We start from the raw sequence: 22078 nt of genomic DNA, 5'->3' as shown, positions 1-22078 counted from the left end.
ACTAAAACATTTTGTTATTCCACAGAGAGAAACAAATATATCAATGGAGACAACTTTGGAAACAATGGAAACAAAGAACCAAAAATAAACTTGCACATAAACAAAAACTCCATATATGACAAGCACAGCGTCATGAATTAAGTCAGACGGAAAAATAAAACAAAATACAATCCTACATGCATTAAATAAACGAGTACATAAAACAAGCCAAGTAGTTCAAAACTCAGAAAAAAAATAGAAGAATATTTTGTGACATTAAGACAGGGAGAAATTTCTTAAAGAAGATGTAGGAAACTCAAATCATAAAGAAAACACTACAAAATTAACATATTCCCCATGATGACATAATTATAAACAAGGCTAAGAAATAAGCAATAAAGATGTTTGAAACATATATAACATGCAATAAGTAATTTTTTCAGGGTATATAAAAAACTCCCATACATGAAAAATTGAAAAATTAGTAGAGCATTTGAACAGCAATTCACTGAAAATGAAACTCAAATGGGCAGCAAATAAATTTTCCATCTCATTGGCCATTAGATTGGGTGCATATAAATGAGTTTTAGAAAATGGGATATGGGCAGAAGTGATGAATGCCACTTACGGTTCTGGGAAAAGAAGGAAATAAAATGGAGGAGGAGAAAGAAAAAATGTAAGAGGAAGAAGAGAGGGTAGACAAAGAGAAGGAGGAAAACAGAAAGGAAAAGAAGGAAGAGAAGTAGAAGCAACTGTCAACTCCGCTCTCTGATCCTCCCGCTAGCTTTCCCTCTGCTAAAACAAAAGCGAAGAAAATGTATTCATGATGGCAGAGCTAAATGATAAAGGATGGCCACCCCTTCCCCACCTGCTTCTTACTTGTTATGCAAGAAATTGTTTAGTGTTTGTTACCTCAGTATAGGCTAACCCTAACCTAATACGACACTCAACCTGGTTTAGCCACATTTGCCACATCCCAGCTAATGACAACTCCATCGCTTGAAATATTAAAATAAAACACTTGATGCTCTTTCCACCTCCTCTTTTTCTTTAACATCCAACATCCAATCCATCAGAGAATCTTACGGTTCTGCCTTCAGAAGACATTCAGAATCTAACTTTGACAGACATCTTCCAAGTGGTCATCATCTGTCTCTTCGATTATTGCAATGGTCTAAAAATTATTCTCCCTGCTTCCTTACTCATTCTCCTATAGTCTAATCTCAACCCAGGAATCATAGTGATTCTCTTGTAATGTATGGCGGAATTTCTGGAACGTGATTATGTCAGCAGTGTAGTTGTTTTAAGTGTCCCAAACTTGTCTTGAAAACCAAATAGAGAAGCTAGTATAGCTGAGATGATGGGAACAACAGCCCCAAGAATGTGGGTATATCCTGGGGACAAGGTAGCTACAGCCGCAGGACATGCACGATCAACAGTTGTGGTGAGAAAGCATGAAGTGAAAGACACTAAATAGCTTAAAAGTCATAAAAATCAAAAAGTCGGTAAGAAATAAACGTGACCCCCTCCCCCGCCCCCCCCCAAACACACACAAAAAAAGAATTTGCCCTGAGAGGAAATCTGGGAAGAAAAAGATATCTAAAAACAATTCATGATATTGGAAAAAGTCCTCACAGCCTCAGAATTGCAGATCAGCGCCAAAATGACACAGATGTTGGGGAAACTAACATGGGTATGGTGGTTCTGGCCTTCAATAAAATCTCACACACTTCCCTCCAGTAGGACAAGGCCTCATTCCACTGGAAATAGCAAAACTGAAAAAGGAAAGAATCATGACAATGAAAGGAGAGAGACAGAACGAGAGAATGTTTGAGAAGCTCAGAGAAAGGAGGTATCAGGAAGTACTTTAAGAGCAAATGCTTTTGAGCTGCTCTTGCCAACAACAACAAAAAAAAGTTGCTATGTGAGATGATGGATATGTTAATTTGCTTCACTATAGTAACCATTTTACTATCTACATAACATCATGCTGTAATCTTCAAATATACACAATCCAATTTTTTTAAAAAAGAATTCAGAACATATAGGAAAATATTTATCATTGTTAATGGATAAATAAAAATAGAGCAAAAATAATAAATGCAAGACCTGATGCTGAGAGCACAGCCATGGATGACAAGACAGTGGACCTCACAGATGAGTGGCAGGGAAGCCTTTCTTTCCTTCTTTTCTTTTTTTTCTTTTCTTTTTTTTTTTTTTGAGACAGAGCCTCACTCTGTCGCCTGGGCTAGAGTGCAGCAATGGCGCGATCTCGGCTCACTGCAAACTCCGCCTCCCGGATTCAAGCAATTCTCCTGCCTCAGCCTCCTGAGTAGCTGGGATTACAGTCTCCGGCCACAACGCCCAGTTAATTTTTTGTATTTTTAGTAGAGACAGGGTTTCACCATGTTGGCCAGGCTGGTCTCGAACCCCTGACCTCATGATTTGCCCACCTCAGCCTCCCAAAGCGCTGGGATTACAGGCATGAGCCACCTCGCCCCGCCAGAGAAACCTTTCTTAACCAGATACGGCTTAGAGAAACAAAGCGACTCGTAGAGAGAGGACATATTTTTAACCTTCCCTGATAAAAACAGAGAAAAAAATTCTTAAACTGTGCTACAAAGAAAGCTACCTTGTCTTGTCTTTCTCTTATTAACCCAGAAAGTTCCATCTTATTTTGTTCCTCGTTCAAACATTGTGGGAAAAAAAAAAAAAAAAAAAAAAAAAAAAAAAAAAAAAAAAAAAAAAACTTTCTAGCACCATACCAAATTATTACAATAAAAAGTTAAATGAGGCCTTAATAAAATTAAGAAAGAATTCATCAGTAAAATGAGGTCATGAAACAGATGAAAACTGTAATATAACATTTAAGTATTAGAGAAGAATGAGAGCTTTAACAAAAACAGCACAAACAAGCAATAGAAAAAGCTCAGAACAAGTGAATAATCAGTAAAAAAAATTAAGAAAAAAATAAAATAATTTCACAAAAGAGGACTAAATTAGAAAAACACAAAAGCAAAATGACACCATAAAAGGTACAGTAAAGGAAATAAGAACAAAGAAGGAAGAAAATTGAGGGGAAATGAAACGCATTTTTTTAATGATTCAAACAAAGGTTTTGAGAATTATTTGCCTGATAGGCAGAATAATGACCCCACAAAGATGTCTACATCCTAAATCCTGAGGCCTATGAGAGTTGCTTGGAAGGCAAAAGGACTTTATGTGGTTAAACTGAGGATGTCCCGATGAAGTGATTATTCTTGATTATCCAGGTGGGTGCAATATCATTACCAGGGTACTTAGAGGCAGCAGGTTTAGAGTCAGAGGAGAGGTGACGATGGAAGGAAAGGTTCTAGGAATACAGGCCCTTGAGTCAGGTCATAGAGACAGCTTCTAGAGGCTGGAAAAGGCATGAAACTGATTTCTCCCTGGAGCCTGCAGAAGGAACACAGCGCTGCCAACCCATTTTAGATTTCTGACTTCCAGAACTGTAAGAAAATAAATTTGCGTTGTTTTAAGCCACTAAGCTTGTGATAATTTATTACGAACATCAGCAATAGGAAATGAATACAATGTGAGAGACATAGGACATAGGAAACCTAAGGGCCAACATACATAAAATTGATGTCTTCAAAGAAGAAAATAAAAATAATGAAAAAGAAATATTTAAAATTATAATTGAAAAATATTTCCTGAAATAAAATATTAAAAAGCACAGCACACTGTGTGTCAGATTTTGGGGTCTGGGTCCAGCCTATGCTGAAGTCCGAGGGGAGTGGGTGGATGAGCAGCAAGAACACTCAGGGGGCCGTAGGCAGGTAAAAGATGATTTTATTCAGCAGCAGCTCTCATCAGCAGCTTTCTCACACTAGCTCTCTACACTGCCTTTATCTTGGCTGTTTGCTCGGGCTCTGTGGCTTCTGCCACCCCCACACCTGCAGCTGCATGGCCAGCTCTCCCTTGCCTTCAGAGTCAGCAGCTTCACTCTTTCTCTCTCTGGGCACCAGCACAAGCCATGCTGTGGCTCACCTCTGTCCATCTGCAAGAAGGACAACTCTGGTTCTCTTTCTCTCTTTCTCTGGGTGCCAGTGAGCCTGCCATGTTAAGCCATGTTGAGCCAAGCTGAGCCTCAAGAGCCCCTGTACGGTGTTAGCAAGGCAATTATACCTTTTACAGACAATGGTGGCTCAGAGCCAAGTATGAACTTACACAAACAGGTTATATAACAAATGGAGGTGTGCACCTGTGCCCCAAACTCACTGAGTCAGGCAAGCCTGGATATCCGCCTCGGCCTATTCCTTGACCAAAGCACATCCATGTACCTTACACTCCACGCTCTAGGCCGAGGGAGACATAGACCTTGGACACACAGGTTTAATACACAGGTTTGGCACAAAGGCCTGACATATAAACTCTGGGCCTGATACGTACACATAGGCTTGACACATAAGCCTCACATATAAGCTCTGGGCATGCAAGCCTGATATACAGGTTTGGGCACACAGGCCCAATACATATAAATAGGCTTTGATAAACTGTCCGGCTATTGATGCAGATTACCATAGGTGTCACCTCCTTGGTGATTACCATTCACACTGCCCTGAGTTTAGCTTATTAGCTACTTTGCCGACACCTGGTTTTAAACCATATGGTGTCAGTACTAGGCTGTTGTCAATACTGCAGCAGCAGCAGTAAGTACTCTGGCTAGTTCTATCTGTATACCATGCCCCACCAGGAGTGAGGGTATGCCCTTCCTTACAGTAAAGGCTCAGGGTCTAGGGGTGCCTCAGGCCCCATGGTCTTATCTTGCATTAAGGATATAGACCCTAAAATCTCTTGTAACTCTGCTGCTAAGGGAGTTGTACTCAGTGTACATTACCGCTCTAAGTAGGCGCCCCACTTCGCTAAAGTGGATGTCTGTACCGTCCCAGTTTGAGGGGTTGTAACCCATGAACACACCACCTTGCTGTCAGGTAAGTCATCTGCACGACGACTGTAGCCCATCCCGCCACACTCTTATGAGACTGACAGGCACCATATACAGTTACTAACCGTGTTCCCAGTCCCAGGGGATGGTTATCCATGAACACACCCATTCTGCTATTAAACTGTTTCTTTCTTAAGGAATACCAGAGCTCAGCTCCCTTCCATAGTGGGGACTAACAACCCACCGGAGCGTCCAAGCGTTCCATGCATTGCTGTAGGCCCTAGCCCAAACTATCTGTGGTTACATGTACTTCTAGTGTAAACGGGCACCCTTGGTTAGAAAGGCTGTCTCAGCCTTATCATCCCAATCTCGGGCAAGAGAGGTGTTGCCACTTCTCAACCTGCAAGAGAATTAGAAGTTAACATAATGTCATTAACAAAATCATGACACATGATGGGGCTACACATTGCTGCAGCAACACTGTAAAAGTTCATAGACGCCCTGAAATGAAGGCAAACTGTTTCAGGCACTCGGTGGATTGTCTCAGTTCAGTTGTCAAATGGTCCATTAAGTTCCTGACAGACAGCACAGCTGCCAAGCCATGCAAAACATCCGCCCCCAGAGTGTCCTCAGCTATGGGAGAGACATACACAGTGCGTAAGCGGAGAGCCAAGCGGCCAACGGCAAGATGCAGAGATGTAGGTTTCACTTTCACTGACCAGCCTGTATAGCCATTAATAAACGCAGCTCCGCCTGAAAACTTATCCAGATTCAGGGACCAGTAGATTGCCAAGTCCGCATGTGGCTCTGGTTGTCTGGTTCCCCACACAAGCCGGGCATCTCGGCCAGTTCTCTTATCAATCAGAAAAGGCTTTACACTTCCGCCAACTGCAGCAGGTACTTTTTGAACTGGAACTCTTGGGCAGGACCGGGTTGCTCAGCAATGTCCTCCCCAATGACTTGCATTAAGTTTGTACATGACTACAGATGTTACTTACTTCACTCCTACAACTCAGTGGGGGCACAGGGATCATAGGAAGTGTGCTCCACCACAGTAGACGGGCTCTGGGCCCACCCTTGGGGCCCAACAGCTGCTCATGCTCTACTTTCTGACGGGTCACTGGGCGAGCCTGCAACGGAGGTTCTTCCTCCTGTGCTGGGTCCCGCGGGGACTGGGCATGCACTTCCCGCAGCACAGTCACAAACGCCCATCTGACTCTGCGGCAAAGGCATACTTCTCGGTGCTGGGCACTTCCAGGTGCTTCAGCTCCTTCTCCACACTCACGAGAGACCGCTCCACCACCTCCCACGTTTCCACTGGGGCCCATCCAAGCAGCTCCGCTGCTACCGGCTACCACCGGCTACTGCAGCCACATAGCCGACCCGGGAGCTCTCAGGGGCTGAAGACCCACTCACCTCATCCCATCCTCATGGCCAATTGTCAGATCCTAGGGTCGAGGTCCAGCCCATGCTGAAGTCCGAGGGGAGCGGGTGGATGAGCAGAAAGAACACTCTGGGGGCCGTAGGCAGGTAAAAGATGATTTTATTCAGCAGCAGCTCTCATCAGCAGCTTTCTCACACTAGCTCTCAACACTATTCGCCTTTATCTCGGCTGTTTGCTCGGGCTCTGTGGCACCTGCTGCCCCCACGCCTGCAGCTGCATGACCAGCTCTCCCTCGCCTTCAGGGTCAGCAGCTTCACTCTTTCTCTCTCTTGGCACCAGCGCAAGCCATGCTGTGGCTCACCTCTGTCCCTAAGACAGACAGCTCTGGTTCTCTCTCTCCCTTTCTCTGGATGCCAGCACACCCATCATGTTAAGCCATGTTGAGCTGAGCCAAGCCCGAAGAGCCCCTGTACAGCATTAGCAGGGCAATTATACCTTTTATAAGGTATAACAGTGGCTCAGAGCCAAGTATGAACTTACACAAACAGGTTATATAACAAGTGGAGGTGTGCGCCTGTGCGCCAAACTCGCTGAGTCATGTAGGCCTGGATATCCGCCTCGGCCTATTCCTTGACCAAAGCACATCCATGTACCTTACACTGTGTATCTGAGAAAATTGACCAAAATTATGAACATCATGTCATATTCTAAGCAATGACTATTATATTCTTAAAATGAGTTGGAAAATCCCTGTGGTATCCAGACAAGAAGTTAAAATCACTTACGAGGAAACAACTATCAGATTGATGTAAGAATTCTCAATAGCGACATTTGTTAGAAAAAGAATGTAGCCTTTTAAAAAATAATTTAATGGGAAGAAAATATGAGATGAGAATTTTATGTCCAGCCAAAGTCTTCTTCAAAATAAAAGCCACAGACAAACAGCTATAAATATGCAAGACGTCAAGGGATGTCATTCTCATAATTACTTCCTGACAAATCTACCAAAAAACCAAAATCTACCAAACACACGTCTGTTAAAGGTTTAGGAAACATTTAACTTAGTGGAACTAAGGTTATAAGATGGAAAACTGGTGAAACAATAATCTGTACTTTTTATATGTTCAAATATTAACACTAACAAAAATACAAGGTAGGAACAATGGATAGTGAAATAAACTTTTCTCATGTGCATTAACGGGAGGTAAATATTACTTGAAGCTAACAAATGAAGTAGTACATGCTTAAGCATATTTAAGACTTAAAATACATCTAACAGTTAACAATATATAGCAAATTAATAAATGAGGTAGAAGCATGAGTAATTTGTGATGTAATGATGAACACTAAAATAACGCTAGTGATTAAACTTGGAAGGTAGGGGCAAAAGCGAGGGACTAACTTTAGTCTTATTTGTAATAAGAAAGTCAACACAGAGTACGTTAAAAAGAGGTGATTAAGTAACGTTTTTGGTTTTTTTTTTGTTTTTGTTTTTGTTTTTGTTTTTTTTTTTTGAGACGGAGTCTCGCTCTGTCGCCCAGGCTGGAGTGCAGTGGCGCGATCTCGGCTCACTGCAAGCTCCGCCTCCTGGGTTTACGCCATTCTCCCGCCTCAGCCTCCTGAGTAGCTGGGACTACAGGCGCCCGCCACCGCGCCCGGCTAATTTTTTGTATTTTTAGTAGAGACGGGGTTTCACTGTGGTCTCGATCTCCTGACCTTGTGATCCGCCCGCCTCGGCCTCCCAAAGTGCTGGGATTACAGGCGTGAGCCACCGCGCCCGGCTAAGTAACGTTTTTAACGGTATAAATTAAACTACAAGATCTAAAAGTCAAAACTTCCTAAACACCAAAAGAAATACTGATAGCAAGATGAAACAAAGGCAAACACATAATTGAAAGAATTTAAGTAGAAATAATGAGCCATATAGAAAATATATCGTAAAACAGAATAACAAACTGAGACCAAAAATATAAATCACTAAGTAAATGTAAACTAGATTAAAAATTGGCTGGGCTTGGTAGCTCACACCTGCAATCCCAGCAGTTTGGGAAGGCTGAGGCAAGTGGATTGCTTGAGCTCAAGGGTTTGAGACCAGCCAGAGCAACATGGGGAAACTCCATCCTACAAAAATATATATATATAATATATAATATAATATATAAAATATATATTATATATAATAAATAAAACATATATTATATATAATAATTTTATATAATATAATAAAATATATATTATACATATAAATATATATTATATATAAAATATACAATAAAATATATATTATACATATAAAAATATTAGCTGAGTGTGGTGGCATGCACCTGTGATCCTAGCTACTTGGGAGGCTGAGGTGGGAAGATCGCCTGAGCCTAGGAGATGGAGGCTGCAGTGAGCCTTGATCTTGCCACTGCCCTTCAGGCTGGACAACGGAGTGAGACCATGTCTCAAAAAACAAACAAAAACCTAGCTTAAATTACCTACTAAAAAATTCAGATTACGAATACAGCCAAACACAATTCTTTCTTCATACTAAAAGTGCTACAAGCTATATTTCAAAAAAGCATGTGACATAATAATGTCTGCCAAAAAACACAACAGTTCAAATCTCCTAATTCACTCCACAAGCAACCTCTCTTCCAGTTTTTATTATCATATATTTGATTTGCTTATTCTTAAATCCATATAAATAGAATCATTTGGGTCTGATTTCTTTCTCTCAATATAATGTTTCTAGATTTATCAACATTGTTGTGTGTTTCAAAATCATGTACATATTTTATTACGAATAATTATTTACTTTAAATATTATTTTTTAAAATATGAACTAAAATGGAAGTCAAGGCGAGTTTTTTTCACCAACATAAATGTCTGGCGCCATATGTTTAAAAGATATTCCTTTCCTCCATTGATTCCTATTGGTCACTCTGTTGAAATTTATTTAACTGGTAAGGTGTGGATCTACTTCTGGGTTGTCTAGTCTCTGTCACTGACTATTTATTATTCTTAAGCAAATATAATAATGTCTTGATTATTATATCTTTTACAGGAATTTTTAAATCAGGAAGTTTTAAATCAGATTTTATATATAAGTCTTCAAACTTTTTCCTCTTTTCCAAGATGAATGTGTCTACTACAGGTATTTATGTTTACTGAAGTTTATAAAAATTGCAATAGAAATAAAATACAGATTCTTTTCCAAAATTGACTTTGTATCCTTAGGCCTTACCAAAGAAACTTACTGATTCTAGTAGTTTGGGGTTTTTTTCTTAAAATGTACTATGTTCATAATCACATCATCTGCAAATAACACATTGTTTCTTTCCAATTGTTATGCCTTGTAATTTTTCATCATTTATTGCACTAAGTAGGATATCTAGTACAATAGTGAATAGAACTGGTAAGAGTACATTTCCTTGCCTCCTTCCTGATCTTAGAGGGAAAGCATTTACTACTTCACCATTAAATATGCTATTTACTGTAAGTTTGATGTAAAGTTTCCTAATCAAATTGAGGAAGTTCTTTATTTGTTCTTATTTGCTAAGAGTTTTTAACATGAACAGGAGCTGAATTTCATCAAACACATTTCCCCAATTTATTTAGGCAATCATTTGTTTTATTATTCTTCATTCTGATAATATGGAGAATGACATTGATTGATTTCCTTATGTTAACTCAACCTTGAATTCCTGAGACAAACCCAACTTTTATGATTTTTATGATCCCTTTAATTTATTGACAAATTATATATATTAATAACTTGGTTAAGAATTTTTTGTCTACATTTAAATGAGTACTATTGACCTATAATTGTCTTTTCTTAAAATGTAATTGTCCTCTTTGGGTCGAAAGCAGTGTTATTCTAGGCCAGGCATGATGGGTCATGCCTGGTAATCACAACACTTTGGGAGGCCAAGGCGGGTGGATCACTTGAGGTCAGGAGTTCGAGACCAGCCTGGTCAACATGGTGAAACTGTCTCTACTAAAAATACAAAAATTAGCCAGGTGTGGTGGCATGCACCTGTAATCTCAGCTACTTGGGAGACTGAGGCAGGAGAATTGCTTGAACCTGGAAGAGGGAGGTTGCAGTGAGCCTAGATCATGCCATTGTACTCCAGCCTGGGCAACAGAGCAAGGCTCCATCTCAAAAAAAAAAAAAAAAAAAAAAAGCAGGGTATTCTAGACTCATGAGCTGGGAGGTGTTCTGCCTTTTATTTTCTGATACCACTCATACAAGTTTGGAATTATGTCTTTCTTAAGTGTCTATAAAATTCATCGTAATGCTATCTGAGCAGAGTTTTCTTGGTGAAAAATTTTTAATTACAAATAAAATTTTTTATAAAATATCAGGAGATTCAGGTGTTTATTACTTTTCCTAACATATCAGTTAAGTTTGTATCTTTCATTTTGTCAATTTTATAAGCTGTCAAATTTATTGAAAAAAAGACATTTATTATACTCCTTAATTATTCTTTTAATTGCTGTAGATCTGAGATGCTATCCCTAATTTTCCTCTTAATTTCAGCAATTGTGTTTCCTCTCATTTTTAAATTAAGTCTTGATAGAGGTTTATCAATATTATTCATGAGTTTTAAAAACTTGTTTTTGGTTTTGTTGGTCTTCTCTATTGTTTTTTTCTCTTTCCTAGGTTCCCTTTCTAAACTTTATTATTTCTTTCCTTCTTACTTCTGGTTTGTTTTGCTCTTCTTTTTCTAGTGTTTTGAGGTATAAGCTTATTTCATTTATTTTGTATTATTTTTAATTTCTAATCATTTTCTTGGCCTGATAATTTTTCCTGCTTTTGTTGGAAAAAGGGAAGAGAAGTTAGGACTGAAAAGCAGAAATAACTTGCAACTTTGGACATTTTCACAGTGTTTAAAATGTCAGGCACTGCAGCAAAGGCGAAAGTGCAGCCCAACTGACTCTGGACTCTTACAAAATCACTAAAAAATATAATATCTAAAATAAAAACATACATTAAGTTTAACACACTAAAGAACACTGTAGGGAAAAATAGCAGTAAACTTAAAGACAGGTTGAATGACATAAATTATTCCAAATAGAGTTAAAAATTTTTTTTGCTTGGGTGTTGTAATATTAGAAAAGTAGACTTTAATACAAAAAATGTCACTAGAGATAAAGGAAAATTGCATAATGCTATAATCAATAAATCCAATTGTGTGGATAAATGTGTTATTCAGTATCTTGGATAATAAAAGTTAGATAGATGATTTTTTTTTTTTTTTTGAGAGAGGGAGTCTCGATCTGTTGCCAGGCCGGAGTGCAGTGGCATGTTCTGTGCTCACTGTAACCTCCGCCTCCCGGGTTAATGCAATTCTCCTGCCTCAGCCTCCCGAGTAACTGGGACTACAGGCTCTTGCCACCACCTGCAGCTAATTTTTGTATTTTTAGTAGAGATGGGGTTTCACCATGTTGGCCAGGATGGTCTCGATCTCTTAACCTCATGATCCGCCTGCGTTGGCCTCCCAAAGTACTGGGATTGACAGATGGTATTTTTAGGTGTTGGTAATGGAACTGAAAAAATATATCCAAAAAAATCATATAGAAAACATTATTTTACCAAAAAGCAGTGAGACTTATAATTAATAACAAATTAAAAAACAAAGAAGTCTCTTCGAGCTAGAAATTCTTTTTTCCAAGGGAAAGATATATTAAAATTGTAATTGCTGGAAAAATACTACGTACTTTAATCCTTGAGAAAGCATTTGAACAATCCTCAGTATAAAATTTATAAACTCAAATATTTATAACATTCAACATGAAAAATTATATTGTTCACGTCCTCGCTATTATTTTTTACTTTTTGATTGATGTATCCTGGGCTAAGAGAGATTTATTAAAATTTTCCATTGTTAATGTATTTCTATTTCTCCTGCATTTTTTTGGTAATTTCTGCTATATTAAAATTTACACTGTGTTATTTAAACTTATTATTTTGAATTTTGTTCCTTATAAAGTAACCTTCTTTATAGGTTTTTATAAATGCATTTTTTTGTTTTAATAAATGCATTTTAGTTTGAAGTAATGCCAAGTTTGAGGGCTCTCCTTTCTTTTTAATGAATTTCCTGTTATACATTTCTCAACTTCTTCTTTTTAACTTTTCTGTATCATTTGTTTCAAGCATGTCTCTGGTATATTATATGGACTGGTTTTACTGTAATCTAACAGAAAAATCTCTTTTTGTGATAAGAGTAATAAGCCTATTTATTTTATGATAAGAGTGATAGCCCTACATATTAGTATATGAGCCCTGTTTAAGTCTCAATTCTGTCATATAATTTATATTGTTTACTAATTAAATTTGTGAGCTTTAATAAAATTAGAAATAATACAAATTTGTTTCTAGTTTTTTCCCTTCCTCTTGTCCTTCAACACCTAAATCCCTTCAATATTACTAGCCTTCTTAGTGTCTACCTTCGTACTAAAATATTGTTAAGTATTTACTAGTTAATAATGTCTCGATTTCCCACTTTAAATAATATCTTTTGACTTTCTGCTATTGTATAGGAAGACATTTGTGAGCTTATTCCATTTTTCTACCCTCTCTCATTTTCCCCTAAATTTCTGTTAGCTCAATTATTTCTACATCATCAAAGCACATAATATATACAGACTTAAGATGGTTCAAATTAACAACTTTTTTATTTTATGGTGGTGTGAAATCATCACAATTTCGACATGTCAAAATTTGAATTCTGATATTTTCCAAGACCTGCAGTATGTGGCATGATACTCTCTTGCAATAGTGAGCAGCAGCAGCAAGCCGTGGTTCCCAGTCAGCCACTCCATCACCAGGGTAAACAACTGATACTCTACAATGCACTGTGTTGCCAGCATATTTTTGATATTGTGTTTTGCGTTTTTGCAACCCATTGTGTCTACAAAATGCCCATCTGTCTTACTGTGTTTAGTGTTGCTATAAAGGAACACCTGAGGTTGGGGAACTTATAAAGAAGAGAGATTTGTTTGGCTCACAGTTCTGCAGACTGTACAAAAAGCATGGCACCAGTATCTGCCTCTGGTGAGGGCCTCAGGCTGCTTCCACTCATGGCAGAAGGAGAAGGGGAGCCGGCATGGGCAGAAATCATATGGCAAGAGAGGAAGCAGGAGGTGGGGAGGTGCCCAACTCTTTTTAACAATCAGCTCTCATGGAAAGTAATAGCATGAAAATTCACTCACTCCCAACAAGGGAAGGTATAAATCTATTCATGAAGGATTTGCCCCATGACCCAAACCCCTCTCATTAAGCATGAGTATTATTCTATGTTATGTGCAAATGTTTATAGCAAATCCTGGGTAGTTCCAACACTTTCAAAGGCATCATGACTTTTATAATGTGAAGGTCAGTGGTGAAGCAACAAGTGCCAATACCCAAGGTACTGAAGCTTTTAGGGAAAAGCTGCACAGGATAATGTGGCTGAGAAATGTTTGCCAGAGTAAATATTTAATGTTGATGAAACAGATTGTTCTGGAATTGTATGCAGAGCATACTATACTACTCTGTTTTGCATTGCTATAAAGGAATACCTGAGACTGGGTAATTTATAAAGAAGAGAGGTTTATTTGGCTCATTTGGTTCTGCAGGAGACACAAGCATGGCACCAGCATCTGCTTGTCTTCTGGTGAGGCCTCAGGAAGCTTTTACTCATGGCAGAAGGCAAAGGAGAGGCAGATGTGTTATATGGCAAGACAGAGAGGAGGAGGTGTCAAGCTCTTTTTAAACAACCAGCTCTCGGGTGAACTAACAGAGTGAGAATTCACTCATTATTGCAGGAAGGGCACCAAGTCATTTATGAAGGATCCACCCCCATAACCCAAACACCTCCCATGTTGGCTAGACTGGTCTCGAACTCCTGACCTCACGTGATCTGCCCACTTCGGCCTCCCAAAGTGCTGGGATTACAGGTGTGAGCCACTGCATCTGGCTGATGGTAGTATTTTGATGGGAATTACATTGAATTGGTAGATTGCTTTTGGCAGTATGGTCATTTTTACAATATTGAATCTACCCATCCATGAGCATGGGATGTGTTTCCATTTGTTTGTGTCATCTATGATTTCTTTCAGTAGTGTTTTGTAGTCTTCCTTCCAGAAGTCTTTCATGTCCTTGGTTAGATATATTCCTAAGTATTTTTTTTTTTCAGCTATTTGAAAGGGGTTTAGTTTGTGATTTGATTCTCAGTTTGGACTAATTTTTGTATATTAATTTTGTATCCTGAAACTTTGCTGAATTCATTTACCAGTTATAGGAGCTTTTTGAGTGAGTCTTTAGGATTTTCTAGGTGTACAATCATATCATCAGCAAATAGCAACAGTTTGACTTCCTCTTCACCGATTTGGATGCCGTTTATTTCCTTCTCTTGTCTGATTGCTATGGCTAGGACTCCAGTACTATGTTGAATAGAAGTGGTGAAAGTGGGCGTCCTTGTCTTGTTCCAGTTCTCAGGGGGAGTGCTTTCAATGCTCCCCCATTCAGTATAATGTTGATCGTGGGTTTGTCATAGATGGCTTTTATTACCTTAATGTATGTCCCTTCTATGCTGATTTTGCTGAGGGTTTTAATCATAAAGGGATGCTGTATTTTGTCAAATGCTTTTCTTGCATCTATTGAGATGATCCTGTTATTTTTGTTTTTAATTCTGTTTATGTGGTGTATCACTTATGCTAAACCATCCCTGCATCCCTGGTATGAAACCCACTTGATCATGGTGTATTATCTTTTTGATATGCTAGTTGGATTCAGTTTTGTTGAGGACTTTTGCATTATGTTTATCAGGGATATTGGTCCATAGTTTCCTTTCTTTTTTTTTTTTTTTTTCTGTTATGCCCTTCACTGGTTATAGTATTAGGGTGATACTGGCTTCAGAGAATACTTTAGGGAGCATTCCCTCTTTCTCTATCTTTTGGAATAGTATTAATAGGATTAGTACCAATTCTTCTTTGATGTCTGATCGAATTCTGCTGTGAATCCATCTAGTCCTGGACTTTTTTTTTTGTTGGCAATCTTTTTTATTACCATTTCAATCTTGCTGCTTGTTATTGGTCTGTTCAGAGATTCTATATCTTACTGGTTTAATCTAGGAGGGTTGTATATTTCCAGGAATTTATCCATCTCCTCTAGGTTTTCTAAGTTTTGCACATAAAGGTATTCATAGTAGCCTTGAATAATCTTTTGTTTTTCTGTGGCATCTGTTGTAATATCTCCCGTTTCATTTCTAATCGACTTTATTTGGGGGTCTTCTCTCTTCTTTTCTTGGTTAATCTCACTAATAGTCTATCATCTTTTCAAAGAACCAGATTTTTCCTTCATTTATCTTTTTTTTTTTTTTTTTTTTTTTTTTTTTTTTTTTTTTGAGACGGAGTCTCGCTCTGTCGCCCAGGCTGGAGTGCAGTGGCCGAATCTCAGCTCACTGCAAGCTCCGCCTCCCGGGTTTACGCCATTCTCCTGCCTCAGCCTCCCGAGTAGCTGGGACTACAGGCGCCCGCCACCTCGCCCGGCTAGTTTTTTTTGTATTTTTTAGTAGAGATGGGGTTTCACCGTGTTAGCCAGGATGGTCTCGATCTCCTGACTTCGTGATCCGCCTGTCTCGGCTTCCCAAAGTGCTGGGATTACAGGCTTGAGCCACCGCGCCCGGCCTCCTTCATTTATCTTTTGTATTGTTTTCAATGTTGTTGTTTCAATTTCATTTAGTTCTGCTCTGATATTTGTTATTTATTTTCTTTCTGCTGGGTTTGGGTTTAGATTGTTCTTGTTTCTCCAGTTCCATGAGGTGTGACCTTAGATTGCCTATTTGTGCTCTTTCAAACTTTTTGATGTAGGCATTTAATGCTATGAACTTTCATCTTAGCCCTGGTTTTGCTCTATCCCAGAGGTTTTGATATGTTGTGAGCTATTATCATTCAGTTCAAAGAATTTTTTAATTTCCATCTTGATTTCTTTGTTGACCCAATGATCGTTCAGGAGCTGGTTATTTAATTTCCATGTATTTCCATGGTTTTGAGAGTTGCTTTTGGAATTGATTTCCAATTTTATTCCACTGTGATCTGAGAGAGTACGTGATATAATGTCAATTTTCTTAAATTTACTGAGGCTTGTGTTGTGGCCTATCACATGGTCTATCTTGGAGAATATTCCATGTGTTGATCAATAGAATGTATTCTAAGTTATTGGGTAGAATATTCTGTAAATATCTGTTAAATCCATTTTTTCAAAGGTATAGTTTAAGTCCATTGTTTCTTTGTTGACTTTCTGTCTTAATGAAATGTCTAGTGCTGTCAGTGGTCTATTAAAGTCTCCCACTATTATTGTGTTGCCATCTGTCTCATTTCTTAGGTCAAGTAGTTGTTGTTTTATAAATCTGGGAGCTCCAATGTTAGGTGCATATTTATGTAGAATTGTGACATTTTCCTGTTGGACTAGTCCTTTTATCATTATATAATGTCCCTCTTTGTGTTTTTTAACAGCTATTGCTTTAAAGGTTGTTTCATATAATAATAGCTACTCTTGCTTGCTTTTGGTGTCCGTTTGCATTGAATATCTTTTTCTACCCTTTAAGTTTTTGTGAGTCCTTATGTTTTAGGTGAGTCTCCTGAAAACAGCAGAAATTTGGTTTGTGAATTCTTATCCATTCTGCTATTATGTATCTTTTAAGTGGAGCATTTAGGCCATTTATAGTCCATGTTAGCATTGGGATGTAGTCCCAATGTAGTATTGGTACTACAGGTGCATATATATTTCATAATAAAGAGTATATAAGCAGTTTAAAACATATTAATACAAAATAACATGTATTTACACTTTGGAGAATTAAAACATTTGCCAATACCTCAGAAGTCCCTGAGCACACTCTCTAATTCTGGATTCTGTGTTGATTCACTCTTGTATCTTAAAAAATAACTTTGCTACACATATATTGTATTTGTTTTCTACTGCTTTTGTAATAAATTACCACAAACTTGGTGGCCTAAAGCAATACAAATACATGATCTTATAGTTCTATAGGTTTGGAGTCTAATGTGGGTCTTGCTGGGCTAAAATCAAGGTGTTCATAGGGCTGCATTCCCTTCTAGAGGCTCTCAGGGAGAATCTATTTCCTTGCCTTTTCCAGTTTCCAGAGGCCACCCACATTCCTTGGTTCATGGTCATTTTCCACCTTTGAAACCAGCAACATTGTCTTTCTCTGACTCCTCTTTCTTAGTCATGGTTCCCTCTAACCACAGATGGAAAAGATTTTATGCCTTTAAAGTTCCATGTCATTAGATTGGGTTCACCTGGACAATCTCCTCATCTCAGGTCTTTGATGTCATCATAACTACAAGGTATTTTTTGCTATGTAAGGTACTTTTTGCTGTGTAAGGTAAAACCATATTCACAGATTCCAGGGAATAGGTGTAGATATCTGGTGGGGGGATGCATTGTTCTACCTACCACATGTATATATTTTCAAAAAATATTTTGGAGGAATTGGGGATTAAGATGGCAGACAGGAAGCAGGACTAGCTTGCAGCTCCTGTTTGGATGCACAGAGCAGCATGTGGAGACTCACATTGTGAACTTTTGCTCTAAGAACTACCACAGGAAATTACCAGGAAAGCCAAGAGACTCCGCAGACACTTTGAAGGAACTGAATTACTGTTGCAGGCTCCCTGAGTTGCTGAAAAAACTGTTAATGGGCTTGCTTTCTCAAAGGGGAAGTTCATTATCTGGGGAAAGTTCTCAGCCCTGGTCACCAGCTGCCTGGAAATAGACTTTGTGCCATTAGGGGGGCACAGTGGGAGTGAGACTGGCCTTTAGGACTGTCGGCTGCGTGGCAGCAGGGTGAGGCCAGTGACTGCTGGCTTTCCCCGGACTTCCCTGGCAACCTGTATGACTCAGCAGAGGCAGCCATAATCCCTCTGGGAATATAACTCCACTGGACTAGGAACCATATCCCCATCCCTTTCAGCAGCTGCAGCAAGCCCCCTCCAAGGAGAATCTGAGCTCAGACGCATCTATCCCTGACCCACCTGGTGGTCTTTCTCTATCCACCCTGGTGATCAAAGACAAAGGTCATAATTTCTTGGAAGCTCTATGGCCCTACCCACTGCCTGAGAAACTTGAATACGTAGCCAGGTGTCCCTAAGGCAAGTTTGCATGCTCCCTACAGGACCACAGCTGATGCGCTCTTGAAAGCATCACCTCCTGGCTAGAGGCCAACTAACACAAAACCAGTGCACTAAACAAAAACACAACCAAGGACCCTCAGAGAGTTCACTTGACACCCCTGCTACCTCTGCCAGAGCAGGTGCTGGTATCCACGACTGCAAGGCCTGATGATGGATCACATCACAGGACTCTTTGCAGACACTCCTCAGTACCAGCCCAGAGCCCAGTAGCTCTGCTGGGTGACTAGACCCAGAAGAGCAAAACCAATTACTAAAGTTTGGCTCTCAGGAAGCCCCATTCCTAGCGGAAGGGAAGAACGCCACTTCAAGGGAGCACACCATGGGACGAAAAAAATCTGAACAGCAGCCCTTGAATCTCAGATCTTCCCTTTCACACAGTCTACCCAAATAAGAAGGAACCAGAAAAACAATCATGGTAATACGACAAAATAGGGTTCTTTCACACCCCTGAAAGATCATACTAGCTCACCAGCAGTGGATCCAAATCAAGATGAAATCTCTGAATTGTCAGAAAAGGAATTCAGAAGGTCGATTATTAAAGCTAATCAAGAAGGCACCAGAGAAAGGTAAAGTCCAACTTAAAGAAATAAAAGACATGATACAGGACATGAAAGGAAAATTGCTCAGTGAAATAGACAGCATAAATAAAAAACAATCACAATTTCTGGAAATCAAGGACACACTTAGAGAAATGCAAAATGCACTGGAAATTCTCAGCAACACAACCGAACAAACAGAAGAAAGAACTTCGGAACAAGGCTTTCAAATTAACACAATCCATCAAAGACAAAGAAAAAGGAATTTTAAAAAATGAACAAAGCCTCCAAGAAGTTTGGGACTATGTTAAACATCCAAACCTAAGAATAATTAGTGTTCCTAAGGAAGAAGAGAAATCTAAAGGTTTGGAAAACATATTTGAGGGAATAATCGAGGAAAGCTTCCCTGGCCTGCTAGAGATCCAGACGTCCAAACACAAGAAGCTAAAAGAACACCTGGGAAATTCATTGCAAAAAGATCATCAACTGGGCACATAGTCATCAGGTTATCTAAAGTAAAGACGAATGAAAGAATCTTAAAAGCTGTGAGTCAAACGCGTCAGGTAACCTATAAAGAAAACCTATCAGATTAACAGCAGATTTCTCAGCAGAAACCTTAAAAGCTAGATGAGATTGGAGTCCTATTTTTAGTCTCCTTCAACCAAACAATTATCAGCCAATAATTTTGTATCCAGTGAAACTAAGCTTCATAAATGAAGGAAATATACAGTCTTTTCCAGACAAACAAATGCTGAGAGAATTTGTCACTAGCAAGCCAGAACCACAAGAATTGCTAAAAGGATCTCTAAATTTTGAAACAAATCCTTGAAATACACCAAAATGGAATCTCTTTATAGCATAACTCTCACAGGACCTAAATAACAATAACACAATGAAAAAAAAAAAAACCAAAGTGTTCAGGCAGCAACACAATAAATAGAATAGTACCTCAATAATGAAATATATACTTATGAAATATCTATAGATATTTGTTATAAAATTTATATATTATGAGATATATTTTATAATAAAGTGTATATAAGCCTCCCAACTAGCTGGGACTACAGGTGCACACAACCATGCCCAGGTAATTTTTTTTTTTTAGAGATGCGATCTTGCTATGTTGCCCAGGTTGGCCTGAAACCCCTGATCTCAAGTGCTTCTCCTACCCTGGTGTCCCAAAGCTCTGGGATTACAGGCATGAGCCCTCATGCCCAATCTAAATGATATATTTCATATTTTAAAAAACTATGTTTAAAGACAAAAGCTATAGGCTAGAGTGTCTGCTACAGAGGCATCACCTTGAGTACACTGAATGGACATCTCCTAAGTGGGAATTATCTCAATACCCCATGACTAGATGGATAACAGGGCAGAGAGTGGAGATGGCAAGAGAGCTTCCTGTATTCTCTACCCTTTGGGATAGCAAGGCTATGTGAAGGTCTCATGATTGTGAAAACATCAGGAAACTTACCTGTGAGTCAACTTACTGGAGCCCCAGTCACGAAGGCCATCTACTCATTGAGGAGGCCTCAGCAATAAAAGTCTGTTGGGAGACCCCCCATGGCATAAACTGGTGTGAAAGGGGCTTGTAGAAGTACTGGAGCAGCAGCTGAATCTGAAATATCAGCGAACTGTTCAGGAGGAGTCCATGCACTGCCCTCCAAAGAACCCAGTGGCGCACCTGTAGTCCCTGATATTCCCAGTGTCTGGTCCTCACCACACCCATGAATATGCCAGCCTATTAGTGTGTGTCTCCAAAGCACAAACAGCCAACAAGGAGAGAATTGTGGCCAAGACCAGTTAAGTAAAGACATGCTTGCCCTTTTCTCTACATCTTTCCTCCCTGATCCCTCCCACCCTGTGGAACTGGACCCTAGCACTAGGAGGTGGGGAAGGGAATGACGGAGTAGACTGTACCCGGTCTGCATTCCAAGTCCCTTCAGCCAAAAGCCTGTCCTGTAATAAGAAAAAAAAGTTGTAGAACAGATAAATTAAAATTTTAAACTGTACTGGAGTTAGTTTAATAATGGAAAGTGACCAGATAATTATGAAATCTGCCCAAGATATCATAAAGGAATGGGAAAAGGAATTTCACACAGAAAAGTTTAAAACTGTATTTGGAAAAATGAAGACTGTCAACTTAATATTCTACCCAACCGAGACTGCTAAAAACAATGTTACATAGATGTTTATGGGGGTCACAGGGCAGGGTCACATGATCTCATCTAAGCAGCAGAATGTAATGCTAAAACTCAAAGGGGATTGTAGCTCCTGTACCAAGGGCTATAGTTTAGCCACTTTTTCACCGTAGATAACTTATCTACACTTCAGTTTACTCATGTATAAAATGTAGAATAATTTCTTAAAGTAAGTTTTTAAGTTTGCAACTTGAAAAATGATAATAATAGTACCTTTTTATGGGATTGTTGTGAGGATTACATCGATTATGGATACAAAGTACTCACCAGGAGGCTTGACACATGTGAGCTCTTATTGAATGTGAAGTTTAATGACTGGCTGGGAGTAATGGAACTTGGAAAGACTCGTGGAGTTGGTGAGTCTTGGGCTAAAGTGTGAGTAACAGCAGAGAGAAAGGGATGCTAGTGATGGGGGAATTGTGGTATTGGTGATGGAGTGGAAGGGAACATTTCAGGCAGTGAGAACAACATAAGCAAAGAAACAAAGCAAGAGAAAGAAGCATTGTGATGTCAGCAGGATGGGGGAGGGCTGGTATACAAACATTTTGGTGTTGCCAGAGAGTAAATTTTTAGTCAAGAAAAAAGTCCGAAAAAGAGAAGTAAGGACGACATGGTGAAAAGCTTCAAGTACCTAGTTCCTACTCAATTTTTTTTTTTTTTTTTTTTTTTTTTTTGAGACAGGTTTTCACTCTATCACCCAGACAGGAGTGCAGTGGCGCGATCTCGCTCCCCCTCCCAGGCTCAAGCGATTCTCCTGCCTCAGCCTCCCGAGTAGCTGGGATTACAGGCATGCACCACCATACCTGGCTAATTTTGTATTTTTAGTAGAGACGGGGTTTCTCCATGTTGGTCAGGCTGGTCCCGA

At 39.2% G+C, this 22078-nt stretch overlaps 1 long non-coding RNA gene across 5 annotated transcripts in view; it reads right to left on the bottom strand.

The window, feature by feature from the left end:
* The window catches only part of LOC105489048 (uncharacterized), a 159844-nt gene extending 138011 nt beyond the window's left edge, over positions 1 to 21833 (bottom strand). For all 5 annotated transcript variants that reach the window (XR_011623470.1, XR_011623472.1, XR_011623469.1 and 2 more), the window contains exon 1: positions 21481 to 21833. This is a non-coding gene — a long non-coding RNA (uncharacterized lncRNA). The remainder of the gene's footprint in view (positions 1 to 21480) is intronic.
* Between the last annotated feature and the right edge of the window lie 245 nt (positions 21834 to 22078).

The sequence above is a fragment of the Macaca nemestrina genome, chromosome 5 (genome assembly GCF_043159975.1).
Source record: "Macaca nemestrina isolate mMacNem1 chromosome 5, mMacNem.hap1, whole genome shotgun sequence".
Taxonomy (NCBI): Eukaryota; Metazoa; Chordata; class Mammalia; order Primates; family Cercopithecidae; genus Macaca; species Macaca nemestrina.
Note: the sequence above shows the minus strand (reverse complement) of the source record. Positions and strands in the feature narration are given on the sequence as shown.